This window comes from Lepidochelys kempii, chromosome 1, assembly GCF_965140285.1.
Source record: "Lepidochelys kempii isolate rLepKem1 chromosome 1, rLepKem1.hap1, whole genome shotgun sequence".
Classification (NCBI taxonomy): Eukaryota; Metazoa; Chordata; order Testudines; family Cheloniidae; genus Lepidochelys; species Lepidochelys kempii.
Window position 1 is genome coordinate 342,274,323 of NC_136380.1, and position 15,406 is coordinate 342,289,728.

The 15,406-nt window shown below is 44.1% G+C and overlaps 1 protein-coding gene and 1 pseudogene across 1 annotated transcript in view; both read right to left on the reverse strand.

The window, feature by feature from the left end:
• LOC140906948 (store-operated calcium entry regulator STIMATE) overlaps nucleotides 1-15,406 on the reverse strand; it is an 85,910-nt gene that overhangs the window by 55,356 nt on the left and 15,148 nt on the right. The gene's annotated exons all lie outside the window — the stretch shown is intronic.
• On the reverse strand, nucleotides 12,253-12,406 carry LOC140905671 (U2 spliceosomal RNA; annotated as a pseudogene).

Consider the following 15,406-nt stretch of genomic DNA (forward strand, 5'->3'; position numbering starts at 1 on the left):
AGTGACAGCAGGGATCAAAATCAGTTCTTGCCATTAAACCACACACACACACACCCCCCAACCAATGAAAAAACCAACACGTTCCTGGCTTTGAGCTGAAGGCAAACCCTCTGTGAGCAATATAGGGCTTAGGAGTTAACTGAGCAGTCCTGATCCCATCCAGTAGGGGTATGAAGTGAATGAACTAGCCCATTCATTTTTGTCCCCAAAAAAGCCTTCTTCAACTCTTTTCCTAAAATTCTTGGCTCTTGCCTCTGTTTCATGGACCATAAGTTGCGTAACATGAGGACTCCCTGTTAGCCAAGGTCTGAGATTTTAAAAATCTGATCCGGTTGTAAAAAGAAAGTCCCTAGCCAGATTCCAGGCCTGACCTTCTGACACACACATGCCAGGGCTAGGAAGTTATCACTCTCATTAGAAGGCAGGAATAAAGCAACCACATTCTTTCTCTAACAGCCAAGAGTAATAAGATGACCCCTACTGAGCTCAGAGGAAACAAAGGATATTTCCCCCTTTATGTACATTATAGTCTTACACTTAAATGTTTCTATATCAATTTACACTGAAATGTTCTTTTTTTAGACACAGGATTCGCCTTCCAAGCCCCAGACAGGATTAAGCAAGTCAACAGGCAGGATACACAGGCCAAAACCTGGGGTGGCCATTAGTCTAAACACACGGCTTCCCAGATGGCTTGGTCTGAGAAAATGGAAGGGGAGAGAGAACAGCTGTCTGAAGCAACTAATGAGCGAAAGGCTCTCAAGATCAATGGCTCCTGAGCTGGAGGGGTTCTGGACATATATCTAAGACCCGGCTAACTGAATAACACCAGTTACACAAAACAGAGTGCTGTTCCAGAAAGGGTAAGGGGACATTTATCTGTAGAGAAGAAACCGTGGATATGTCTATGCTAGAAACGCTGCGCCTGTGCCACTGTAGTGTAGACACTTCCTATAGCGACAGAAGGGGTTCTTCCATCACTGTATGAAATCCATCTCTCCTACAGGTGGTAGCTAGGTCGATGGAAGAATTCCATTGGGGTTTAGGTCAGCTTTACTACGTCACACTGGGCATGAAATATTTCACAGCCCTGAGCGATGTAGTTAGGTCAACCTAACTTTGAAGTGTTGGCCAGCCCTGAGCCAAAGTTAGGACTGTATCTCTAGCTTCTTTCTAGCAGGCATTGCGGCCCAGTGACTAGAACGCTGGACTAGACTCAGAAGACCCTGGGTTCTAGTCCCAGCTCTGCCAGTGGCCCACTGGGTGACTCTGTGCAAATCTCTGCCCCTCAATTTCCCCATCTATAAAATGGAGATAGTGCTACTCTTTTGGAGGGCACTGTGAGATCTATTGTGGAAAAGCACTGTACAAGAGCTAGGTATTATATTATATGCTCATTCCCCCCTGAAGCATCTGCAACCAGTCATGGTCTAGATGAACCACTAGTCTGACCCAGTAAGGCCATTCTGATGTTTCTTATTATAATGTAATTGAGAGCAAAACCAATAGTGAAAAGCCTGAAGCTGGGAAACTATGTCACAGGATCATAGCATATGATCTTTCCCCTTTCTGGTTTAATCAGTTCAAGTCCTGCCCACATTCTTGGGAAAGATTCATTACAATATGACCGATTGTCCATGGTCTGTGTAAAGTGAAGTGAGCTTGGCAGCTTGCGTTCCAAGTATTCACATCACAGAATGACCATTACACTTGACCTCCTTGCTGACCTTTTCACGAAGAGGCCAGAGATCCAATGGGCCACGGAATTAAACTGGTCAGGGAAGCTAAACTATCCTCTTACCACTAGATGTGCTTCCTCTAGGTCAGGGGTTCTCAAATTTCATTGCTCTGCGACCCCCTTCTGACACCAAAAATTACTATACGACCCCAGGAGGGGGTCTGAAGCCAGAACCCACCCAAGCCCTGCCAAAGCCCAAGCCCCACCACCTCGGGCAAGGAGACAAAGCAAAAGCCAAGGGCTTCAGCCCCAGGTGGGGGAGACTAACCTGAGCTCCATCACCCAGGGCTTAAGCCCTTGGGCTTTGGCTTCGGCCTGGGGCTCAAGCTTCAGCTTCGGGATATTCTTTCCTGACAAGCAGATTACCGTTCGTGATGTTGAAATGCCAGTAGTGATCCTGGGTAACCCAGCCAACCCTTGCTTCCTGAGTCATCAGCCATACACCAGCCACCCCAACAGCACCAAGGAAAGATTCAGCTACTGGCTCAGCAGGTGCAGAATGACAGCTCAATGCACTTTTGGTAGATCGAAGGGGCGCTGGCGTTGTTTACTCACAAGTGGGATCTCGGGGGGGGGGGAGGGAAGGGGAGACATCTCAGGGGTTGTAGCTGCCTCCTGCATAAATGTGTGTGAAGCAAAGGGAGAAAAGTTGCTGCCATGGTGGAGGTGGAGCAGCTGTCTGCCGAGTTTGAACATCCCCGACCTGAGGGCTATCCGAAGAGCTCAACACGAAGCTATATAGCTCAGGGAGGCTTTGAGAGAGCACTTTAAAAAGGAGACACAGTAATGCATTGTGGTTTACCGTGCTCTATGTGGCCCTGCAGTTTTGAGGCCTGTTAGGAATTGTGTGGTGCTTGGTGTACATCTATGAATACAAGCACTATCAATGCACTTGTTAATTTTACAGTGCTTGCTGTACATTTATTATTATTACACTGTTTGTCTATGATCCTATGAGTTGCGTCACACTGTTCAGTAACAAGTGTGTGCTTTCAGAACTGCTAGGCACTCTGCAGCATATGTTGTGAACTAATCACAATTAATTAAATTTTCCAAATAATAGAATTGTATTCAGTAACAAAACCAGTGTAAAGAAAAACCTGTGCAATTTAAAACCAAATACACTGAAAAATTCTGTTCCATTAATTTATTAAGTTAAGGGAAAGAACATTCATGCCCATTTTACCTATACACACTGACCTGGAAAAGCCACGGTTGCAGTATGTGAAGCTGTGGTTGTCCTTAAATTCCTCTGGGGTGGAATGGTAGGGTAAGATTATGGTCCCTGATGCTACATGGAATCATGAGGGGGCCCTAAGAATGCACTGTAATGGAGTTCTCCATGGACTGCAAAGGGAGGCAGGTCTGCGATTGCTGAACCTGTAGGCCCACAAGAGTCAGTGGTGTCTGTATTTTTTGGTTTTTCTCTTGCGTATGTACTTGGTGTGAAAGCTTTTCCATTACAAGCACTGTGCATATTTTACTATACTGAAATTCCATAGGAGGAGTCACATTTTTCCCCAATAATGTGCAGTACAAAGTCTAGCTCGGGGGAGGGCAAACTACGGCCCACGGGCTGGATCCAGCCCATCAGGGCTTTCAATGCAGCCCGCAGGATTGCCAGCTCCGTGGTGCAGCGGGGCTAAGGCAGGCTCCCTGCATGCCCTGGCCCCGCGCTGCTCCTGGAAGCGGCTGGCACCATATCCCTGTGGCCCGTGGAGAATGGGGGGCAGAGGGCTCCATGCACTATCCTCGCCTGCAGGCACCGCCTCCCACAGTTCCCATTGGCCAGGTACGGGGAACTGCGGCCAATGGGAGCTTCGGGGATGGTACCCACAGGCAAGGGCAGCGCATGGAGCCCTCTGCCCCCGCAGGGGCCACAGGGACGTGGTGCCAGCTGCTTCCAGGAGTGGCATGGAGCCAGGGCAGGCAGGGAGCCTGCCTTAGCCCTGCTGTGCACCACTGCCACCCCAGAGCCACTCGAGATAAGCGGCACCGGGCCAGAGCCTGCACCCTGAACCCCTCCTGAATCCCAACCACCTGCCCTGAGCCCCCTAACCCCCTGTCCTGAGCCCCCTCCTGCACTCCGCACCCCCTCCTGCATCCCAACCCCCTGCCCCAGCTCTACATTCATGGCCCTTCATGGCCCTGCATACGATTTCCTCACCCAGATGTGGCCCTCAGACCAAAACGTTTGTCCACCCCTGGTCTAGCTGCTAACAAAAAAAAAAATAATAATGTGTTGTTCTATTTAAAATGTAGATCCTTTGCATTAAGTAAGAGATTCCTTGACCTGCTAGGAAGCCAGCACTTTGTCAGATGATGAATTTCTTTTACAATTTCCTCCCCAAACTGCTTAATTCCTGGACACAACCACCAGATGTGCAACTATGTTTTCCTTTTCCTGAAACCCCTCCAAAAGGGAGCATCCCTAGCAACAGAAGTATGAGTGAGTCAAATGCCATTTATATAGTAATTTATGAAAACACCTTTATGAGCTACACAAATTGAAGATGTATGTCCCATTTCCCATATAGAGACCCACTCATCCAGATCAATTTCTTTGTGCAAATCCCTCTCACAATTTTTAATCTGGGTTGTTTCCTTAACATCTTTTTCAATCAAACTGTACATATCTTAGAAATTAAACCTTTCATTCTAGCTTGCGCCTGGGTCAAGTCCTCAAATGCCGTTAAAGGTCTAGAAAGAGCTGTCTTGTATCCAGATTTCACAATAGAATGTTTGAGTTATAAACTCTGAAAATATGGGATCATTATTTACCTTATTACATATTTCTTAGTATGATTTCAAAACAGACACCTGGAAACAGCTGTCCCAACTGAGTTATCTCAGCTCTTACTCACATTTCCTAGGAATACATTACTGATTATTAATGAAAATAGCTTAGGGTGAGGGCCTTGACAACGGGAATCTCAAAAAACTTATCCAAAGCTATTAAGGTGATCTGGATAAATGGGTAATTTAATTTTATCTTTGGTAACCTAATTTATTTTTTAGCCCAACAATCACTATGAATAGCTATATCTGGGCTCCAGTCTTGTTGGAGTTTTACCCAGCGTTTGGATGGTCTACTGTTAACTCAACGGACCACATCTTTTAATGGTGATACGTGATGATAATAATAAGAGGCCAAATTAGGGAAAGCGAGTCCACCCTACTTTGTAGACTTAAAAAGAACTTTAGAACTCAACCTGTGTCTTTTGTGTTTCCATATGAGTTTTAATAGCTGATCCTGTCATGTTTTTAATGTCATGTCAGGGATACCAACAGGGATGTATTGAAACAAAAACAACAACTGTGGGAGGTGTGTCTTTACTGAGGATATCTTACCTAGCCAAGAAATTTCATACAGACGCTCCCTGGGTTACGCAAGACCCGATTTACGCAAATCCGCACTTACGGAAAAAGTTCCATAAGCTACAAATAGGAGGGTTTTGTTGTTGTTTTTGGGTTTTTTGCATAACAGTCAGGTATATGTTTCCGACTTGTGCAAAATTTGAGTTATGCAAGGCATTCCGGAATGGAACGATTGTGTAAGTCGGGGAGCATCTGTATTCCATTCTTCCAACTCTTTTACTATGTTATTTAACACTGGAGGGCAATTTGCCTTAAGATTTTTATCTTTCTCCACAATATTTATTTCTAAATATTTTAAAGATTCCTTTACCCACTTAAATTTACATAGTGGACAGCAGTTTGCTTTGACTCCTTCAGGAATGTTAATTGATAACATTTCAGCTTTATTGTAGTTTATTTTGAAGTCCGATACCTGCCCAAATTACAAAATCATTTGTTCTGTAACTTTGAACAAGGCATCTGGATTCTGCAAATACAATACGACATCATCAGCACACAAAGCTATTTTGTGTTCTACTCCAGAAGGCATTTTGATGTTCTTTACCAAGGGGCTGTTTCTCACATTTATTGCAAATGTATTCCCAGGGGAAACAGGAGAGTGGAGGCATGACAGATAACCCTGTCTTATATCCCTAAACAAATTAAAAGGACTGATCACTATTAGTCAAAGCAAACCAACAAGGGTGAGTATGTAGGACCAACCTGCCCCATAAAAGGGATTTCCAAAACCAAACCTCACCAAAATCTGTCTAAGGTGCTCCCACTCCAGACCGTTGAAGGTTTCATCAGTATCCAAGAAAGCAGTGCACAGAAAGAATTGCTAGAATTAACATTATAGGTCAAATTCAGAGCTCTTTTCATATTATCAAATAGATGCTTGCCAGCAACGAATGCAGATTGGTCAGGGTGAACATAGTTGGGAAAAACGACACTCAAGCCGTTTGCTAGCACCTCTGCATAAATTTTAGCATGTGCATTAAAGAAATAGGTCTATATGGTGCACTTAAGACCCTTTCCTTCTTTGGCAATGACCACAGTTTTTGCCTTTTCCATGACTCTGGACCCTTGCTCCCCTACAATATGCCATTAAACAATTCAGTCACAACAAGGACCAACTCTTGCTTTAGAGCTCTGTAATACTCCCCAGCAAACCTGTTAGGATCTGGAGCGTTACTGGATTTTTAATTCTTAATTACAACTTCAACGGCCTCTTGTAGATTTAGGTCTACCTTCCAAAACAGTTCTTTAACCAAACTCTCTTCTTCAAGAGTGCTCGTCTTTTCGAGGTATGATATCTTATGAGGTATGATAAGTATTTCCCCACTCCTCCACCCCAACATTACCACCTTTCCAGGATCCCAGAGAATACTTCTATGGAGCCAATCCTTATTTTCTTCTCTAAATTTCTGAAAATATTCTTCCAGCACTTGAATTCTGAGGGATTCATATAACAAAGGTCTATTAAACCACCAGGCCCTTTGTTTTTGCACAGAGCCTCAGTCTTTTAGTCTGATATATGCAGGGGCATGATCAGACCAAGTTGTAACTCCCAGATTAGCTTTTTTCCCCAGATATGGAATTTTTGACCTGGTCTCAGTTTAAAGCCATGCCTCAGAGAGGAGACCAGGGCTATGAGCTCCACCACTATCTAGACCCATTTTGGTATTTATCAGCCCCCCCCCCCCACCATGATTGAGCTTTATCGCCACAAGACCCCTGTGAGGCAGGAAAGCATTATCTGCAGTTTACAGACAGGGACCTGAGGCACAGGTAGGTTCAGTGAGTTGTTCCATCACAAAGAAAGTCTAGCAGATCCCAGAACTAAACCCAAGACCAAGTCCTAGTCCAGCGACTCAGTATTACCAACACCAGAAGTACGAAAACCACAAGTCCTGCACCAAAAAAAATCATGACATTTAAAAGATTTGGGGTTTTATTTGCCTTTTGGGTAACCTCTGGTCACATTTTCAATCCTTCCTCTGTAACCATGAAGGTTAGAATCTTTCTTTTAAACAAAAGCTGAGAGTTTCCTATAAGCAAGAGACTCCAGGAGGTGGGGCTTTAGGACCTCAACTGTCCTAAGTTTCATGTTGCAGGATTTGGCAACCCAGGCGCTATGTCTACACTTCAGCTGGGATGTGCAATTCCAAGCTGGGTAGATGTATACACATTAGCTCTGCTGCAGCTAGCTCACTCAAAAGAACAATCTGGCTGTGGCGGCATGAGCTGGAGGCGAGCCGCCCAACTATGTACCTAAGATATCAGATGGGGCCGGACTTGGGCAGCTAGCACAACCCACTGCGGCCACACTGCTATTTATGACACGCTAGCTGAAGTGGCGCTAAAGTGTGTATGTCTCAGCAAGCTGCGAATTACACCTCCCAGCTACGCTGCCCTGAGTGACAACTGCTAGACCACCCTTCTGCCCCATTCAGTTCGATAACCTGTAAAGCCAGACGGCACCTCCAGATGTCCCACGTGACAGCTGTGCAAAGGGAGCACTTGTTATCCAGTGTTTCTCCATCAGTCATTCTTTGGACCACTGCATAAAAGATATCCTTTCATGGACTGTCTACCTCCAACCCCTCAAAATGTTTCATTCTGCAGTCCAGCCACTGAGGTTTGAGAAATGGTTTTAAGTGAACAGGTGCTTACATCTTAAGGATTTGATCAATTGGAGTCAGTCAACTGGACACAATCCTCCTCAAATGCAGAAGATGAACAGAAGTGGATGAGTGAAGGAGTCACTAACTGACCTGGGGCTGTAATTCGTTTAAATTTTAAGTTCTGGTTAAACCTGCCTATCAGGAAAAAATACAGGGATAAGTTGTGATGTGCAATGTTTCCTCACAAGCTGATGCAGGAAGCCCGGCAGGAGGGGTTTGGGAAAAGGGGTTAAGCAGGCGCTTTGTAGTTCACGAGGGAGCAAGAGCAGCTTTAAGGATAATAATCTTGTTTTGATTGGTCTAATTAAGTTCCTAATTACGCTCCTTGTTCAGTTAGAAGAAAGCAACACTGTCATTCCTAATTCTTTGAGGCTTTGCAATACTTGCGTTAAAGAAACTAGGAGATTTATGTAGTTTTGGTTCAAGTTAGATCTCTATAATCATCATATTTATGCTCCTCAGAAGCCAGAATCTGCATGCTATAATTTAGGAACCAGCCTGTTTTGCATCTAGTTTACAATAATTTGTTTAAGCCAGCCTTCAAAAGATGTAATCACAAAATTAAAGATCAAAATTGAAAAGCTTGATACAAAGTTATCAGTTTTTTAAAATTAGACCTATTTAGCCAGATCCTACCCTGACTTTTGTGCATGGAACATGTACGGTATGCTCCGTAAATTCCAGTATTTTACGAATAAAAGATCTCCTTTCAAATGTACTTGACAAGAGGAAGGGAAAGTTTCTATCTCAAACCTTTAGAAAAGTCCCTTTGTTGTAACAGCTCCAACAACAGAATGGAAACTGTCAAGTTGAACAACCATTCCTCTTGTAGTAAGTTGATCAGTTGGTTGCACTTGGTTTGTGATGTTTGACAGAACAACAGACGTAAAAAGCCCACCCAAGACACACAAGAAGGATTTGAAGAGCGAAAGATGCAAGTGCACTAATTCAAAGCCTCTCACATCAAACCTTAAGCTCTAGTTCAGTGCTCCTTGTCCCAGTCAGGCTAACGTGTCCATGCCACTGTGCCGTGAGGGGCAGGGGGACCATTGCTACACACAAGCAAGCTCCATATGGGCCAGGGAGGAAGCTGCATTGCAGTAGAAGACCCTCCCTTGCTTTCCAGGTCACCCTCAGCAGCGAGATATCTTCCAGGACGAACTCCTGTGGAAAATGTGGGGACAGTGGTCAGTATAGGGGGCCCTGTAGCTGTTGGCTCTCCCCCAGGCACAGAAAACCAGAGGACAGTACGGCCATGAAACAACCAGTCCCCCTTGCCCCTGTGCTTACTCACCATTTTGAGGTGCCTGTGGGTTATGTGCACTTGCTTTGGGACAGGCAATTTCTGCTATTGTGTAGACTGCGCTTGTCTACTTTAAGTACAGGGGAATCATTGCTCTGTCTGGTGTGAACAATGCTGCCTCTGTTAAGTGTTGCATTTTGGCTTTACAGATGCAACCTTGAGACCTCAGCCGTCCTTGTTATCAACGGCTGAAAGACTCCAAAGAATTAGGAAGCGGCCACATAGAAGCAAAGAGGACATGCTGCATGAAGTGATGCAGCAGTCCGTTAATGAAAATCAAAAAGCGCAGGAGTGGCGGGAGAGCAAAAGGAGGGTCCGCCAGCAGAATGCGGATCGCCGGCACCAAAGCACGGAGCGGCTGCTAAGCATCATGGAGCGCCAAGCGGACTCAATACTGACGCTCGTAGCCATGCAGGCGGAGGACTTCCACGCCCGCCCCCTATTGCAGCCCTTGTCCCAAAACTCTTTCCCTTGTGCCCCCATGTCACCTCCAACCCGTTTTCCCCAACATCCGAGTTCTTATTGCCACCAGCTGCCTCCAACACCTGTACCTTCACCACCCAGTCCTGCAAACTACGACCCTTACCCACTGCACTCCACCCCCCTCACCATGCATTTTAGCCAGCCAGAAGTGCAGGACTCATTGCACAGGACTCCAGACAGGAAGGCAGAGTACGAGAACAGGACATACGCAAATCTGTCATTGTACCGTTCCCCACGCCACCCCCTGGCCCTTTCTGTTTCCCAAGCAGTTGCCAGTCTGCCAGTGCATCCCACATAGATGTTCATGAATCTGCCACATCGGTTCACACGGGTCTAAGTAATCACCCAGTAATAGCCTTTCCTGTAAATCTACTCTCTCCTCTGAATGGCATGTATTAGGCGAGTATATATATATGCCATCAATAGCACCCGCACACTTTGGAAACATCCTTTTTTTCAAATCCTACAGTTACCGCAAGGATATTTCCCAATTTAGCTGGGGTTACACTGGAACGTGTCTAGTCCTGACACACAGGTTTCTGGGTGCATAATCTATGCTTCTTAGCACCACAACTCACTGTGCTGCTCTAGGCTAGCTTTCTCAGGGCATTGTGGGACATATTGCCAGTCCCTTCTGGGATGGTGGGCGGTCTTGGCCTGGGAAATTAATTTCCTAACTCAGCCCAACCTGGAGTGCTCTCTCCTGGTCCTGTAAGAGATGGATCCTGCTTATCCTAACAACCAGGACCAACAGCCGATTGTTTCCATAGAGGCCATGTTTCTTTGGCATGCCATAGCAGAAGCTGTCTCCTAGAGATGGTGGTGTATATTTCAGCTTGTTCTGTAACTTTAGATACCAGCAGGGTGAAGGATGTGGTATGAACCTGAACAGAACCGAACGAGTTTACAATTAACAATTTACACTTCATTTCAGACAATATTTCTCCTCTCCTCTGGAGTCCTCTTGTTTGTCTTGCTCCACTTTATCCAAAGCCACCTTTGTTATGAAAGCTTCTTCTCAAAGGCACTTTGAAGACCACTGCTCTAGGACTATAAACACTGCTGCTTGATGCTGTTTTCAGAACAAATTTTCCCAGTATATTGCCTCTATTCTGCATCTCCAGCAAGCTAAGTAACCTTGCTATGAAAGAGGAGCAGAAAGTATTCTGACCCACTCGCGCCCAATACACCATCCTCGTTCTTTACTTGTATTCTACCCTCCTGACAATGCAGCCAAATGCCCTGTTGCAATTACAGATTGTTGCAAACAATCCTTGAAGCTAACAGTTCAGCCTCTTCCCTGATCAGAGTAGACGTAGCATGTTCCATTTGGACAGACATGCTCTGTTTCGATTCACTGCTTCTAGTTTATCCATATGCTTCTTTATTTACACAAAATGACTCACCCCTCATCACTGGGAATCCTTCCCATGTTGTTGCCATTAGCAAATTGGCAAGTTCAAAGAAATTTCACGCTATTTGTTCTTTGCTGCTAGCGGGCCAGAGGGACACAACAGTTGATCTAAAGTGCAGGATTTGTGAAAAGCTTTTATAAAACATAACCACTAAACTGTTTCAGTTAAAGCTCTAACTGTAACAGATTTAAGCCATCTCCCTGCACAGTTTGGAAGCCAGATACTGCACCATGTGTTCACATCAGTTAAATTGGACAAAAACAGATTAATCCGGTGAACTGTGTTAGTCTATTTTCATTGACCAAACTCAGCAAAATACAGACAGTAAAGAGACAGATTTCCCAGCTTGAATAATTCAATTATTTTAGTAATCCAGGAAAGGAACTTCAGAGGTTTATTAAACATTAAAATGTTTATTCTGAAAAACTTCCCCTTAAGATTGCAACCGCTGCGTCCTGGTTTTGAAATTATTCTCTCCAAAAGGTCCAGAGATACAAATAAGCCTCAAAGTTTGGATGCTTCTCCAGATCTTTTCAGGTCTTACTTCGTCATCTCTACTCCTGTTCCAGCAACGACAGATGCCTAGTTCTATTCCTGGCTGGTTGTGCAACTTTGGGCAAGCCACTTAACTGTCCTGTGCCTCAGTTTACCCACCCTAAATCACTGTTGGCAATGCATACCTACCTCATGAGGACATAGTAAGTTTGGTTAATAATGTTTCACTTGTCTAAAGAAGTAGAGCTTTATAACCATTCATGGAGTCTCATATTACCCCAAGGAAGTATTCACCCAGCTATCTTACAGATAAGGAAACAAAGGCACTGAAAGGTTAAACAACTTGTCCAAGGAAGTCTGTGGCAAAGTCATGAAAAGAACCCAGAAGACTCCCTGCTCTAGCCATAGGCTAAGATGTATTTTGAGATATTTGGAGGACAAGGACTACAGATTGCAAATTAGTCTCCTCCTATTTACCGCACTGATCCCAGCTTACCTCTAAAACCTACACTACCCACTTCCAGATACATACCTTTACTTCCGTCTCCTCCCCCACAAACTAGTCTGTATAGTTATGCAAACAAATCTTTTATTCAATGGCTTCCCAGAGTCAGATGCGCTCAGAAAGCCTCTCTCCAACTAGAGTTGGCAAGTCTGGATACATTTGATGGGAGAAGTTTGCTTCTGAGATTTTAGAGAAGTTTCAGATACAAGTTTTTCCTGCTCCTCTCCCTATTCCACCTGTGTTGTTTTTTTTTCCCCCCTGCAATACCAGATTGATGCATGGGGTGGACAGAGCAAGCGTCTATTCCATCCCCCTGTTCCAAAAATCAATTTAATATACAGTCCTCAAATAAAGGACACGTCAGATATTAAACTGATAAGACCAGATTTAAATTTTTTATTAAAGTTAACGTTTAAAATCAAATTTACACAAGTTAAGAGGAAAGGTACTGTACATCTGGGATCAGGCTTGGGTTATGGGGGATTGCAAGTATCAGTTGCAAGGTTCATGAGGTACATACATATCACATAACCAGCATAGATCCAGATTGGGGTGTGGGAGTTTTTAAAGTGTCAGTGGATAAGTGGGCTCAGGTATGCCACCCATGGAATGTATTAAGAGTCCAAGTTAGTATATGTAGAGAATAAATACATGGGTGGGGTGCGTCCCTCCGTTGATCAGGGAAGGTAGTGGGTTATTTCCCTGGTCTGCATTCTCGGTTACTCTTAGAAACCATAGCCAAATTCAGCGCTTCGTTGTGCTAGGCGCTGTATAACATTGTGACAAATGGTCCCAATTACAAAGAGATTACAGTATAAATAGGTAAGACAGAGGGGAATCAGAACCTCAGAAAGGTGCAGTGACTTACTCAAGATCAGCAAGTTATTGGCCTAGGCAGCCTGACTCCTGCTCCGGTGGCCTTATCCAGACCATCCCCCTGGCCTCACTCTTACTCATTAGCACCTTAACAGTAAGCTATCAGTTGCATTAGTCAGGAGCCTCAAATTAAAACTATCCAGTGAATTCTCTCCCCATCCTCCACTAATACCAGGCTCTTGTTCCTCCATTGTTAGCAATAATTTCCACCTCTCTTCATTTGAATTGACTATTTGGTAAACTCTGTTCTGGGGTTTTAAATCTCCAGTGACTTTGTAGCTTAAGTCATCTTTGGTATTAGAGCAATATGTGGAAAACATACAGTTCCAATTAAGCAACATTGTATTTGCTGCCAGTCCATTCTGTTATGTTAGTTTTATCTTCTCACTAGTATAAACCAACAACGAATGACCTTTCCCTCATCACGACAAAGCACTGAACTTGGCTATGGCTTTGAAGAGTAACCGAGAACGCAGACCCGGGAAATAACCCACTTCGATGACTTTGTATTTAATTACAATCAAATTAGGATCTGTGGCAATAATCTTGAGAACAAGTGTCAGGTCCCTTAATATGTATTTACCCAGAATCTATTCTAGCCTCCTCAGCAATGTATATATTATGAGTTTGTGTTTAGAGTTTGTTTTTTGTTTGTTTGTTTTTTTTTTAAAATTATGCTGAGGAAAAAATGGTGCAAGCAAGATAGGAAATCCCATGTTCAGGCTCACAAGTTAAACCTATTGTGCAGGGTTAGCCACAGTGTAGACTTTCAGTTATAATCCGCTTGTGCCACACAGAACCCTTTAATGTTAAGCAGGGAGGGAGGGTTTTTTTGGTCTTTAACTCAAAGAGATCTGTGTTTATACTCTGGCCGCAATGTCTGACTTCTGGAGACAGCTCCCATTACAGACAAATATTAATTCTACTGGGGCTACGCTCCATTATCATGCACTATGTGTAATGATTTACCCCTGTGCAAAGCGGGTGCAAGACACTACCATGTCAGTAGTAAGTGGTTACACACTGTAAAGCCACACATAAAGGTCTCTGGTCTCTACATCCTGATGAAGACAGCCAAAATTCGTGTAGGCACCTATTCGTGAAGACACCTATTCGACATTGGTGAGGCCTCATCTGGAGTACTGTGTCCAGTTTTGGGCCCCACACTTCAAGAAGGATGTGGATAAATTGGAGAGAGTCCAGCGAAGGGCAACAAAAATGATTAGGGGACTGGAACACATGAGTTATGAGGAGAGGCTGAGGGAGCTGGGATTGTTTAGCCTGCAGAAGAGAAGAATGAGGGGGGATTTGATAGCTGCTTTCAACTACCTGAAAGGGGGTTCCAAAGAGGATGGCTCTAGACTGTTCTCAATGGTAGCAGATGACAGAACGAGGAGTAATGGTCTCAAGTTGCAGTGGGGGAGGTTTAGATTGGATATTAGGAAAAACTTTTTCACTAAGAGGGTGGTGAAACACTGGAATGCGTTACCTAGGGAGGTGGTAGAATCTCCTTCCTTAGAGGTTTTTAAGGTCAGGCTTGACAAAGCCCTGGCTGGGATGATTTAACTGGGAATTGGTCCTGCTTTGAGCAGGGGGTTGGACTAGATGACCTTCTGGGGTCCCTTCCAACCCTGATATTCTATGATTCTATGAAAACCCAGCCTTTCACAGTCTTTTTGCACTTGCCATTAACATGTTTTAAAGTTATTTTTATTTGGAAGGCACACAGCTTATCACATTCCCAACAGCAGTGCTAACCCCAACCCAAGACCGTTAGAAGACAGAAGTAACTTAAACCTACTCCATCATCACCACCCTGACACTCCAAGATCTACTACAGATTGTCCACTCCTTTGAACACTCACATTTTAGGTGTGCTAACAGGATCTTGTCTACTTTAACAGCCATTAGGAATAATAGGGGTGTAATCTAATGCATCTAATCATTTCCTTTATTTAAAATATGTTTTCAGCACACCAGAGACCACACTGTATAATATAATCAATTACTGATCTTTGGAGTGTGTATCAGGATTTGAACTTAAATTACATTTTATTAATCCCTGCTCCCATCAGACACCTTTTACAATATATAGAAACAATAGAAATGCCTCTTTGCAAAAGGTCAAACAGAAACATCTTTTAAGGACACCTTTTCTCTTTCCATGTTGGCAACCCAAAAATTGCAGCATTATAGCCCAATAGAGGCTCTTGGACTAAAACATACTCTGATGAGAAAGTAATTCTCATTGTCCAACCAGAAATGCAAGAGGCAGTATAAACAGATTAGAGTTTTACCTTTGCTCCCACTGTGTTGGTGATCTGAGATATTCACAAGCCACAACCCATGGAAGAAAACCTAAATATGCACGAACACAAAGTTTACAGCCTCCCTTTCAAAAGCATGCCCGTTCTCTGCAAGGTACACCTGGCGTCTCACAGCCTAGCAACAGGGAACAGCCTTCCCAAAAAAATAAAAAATCAGACCAGACATTTAAAGTAGTTTTTAAATGTAAACACAAGACATGAGAACACAGGAGTTGGACAC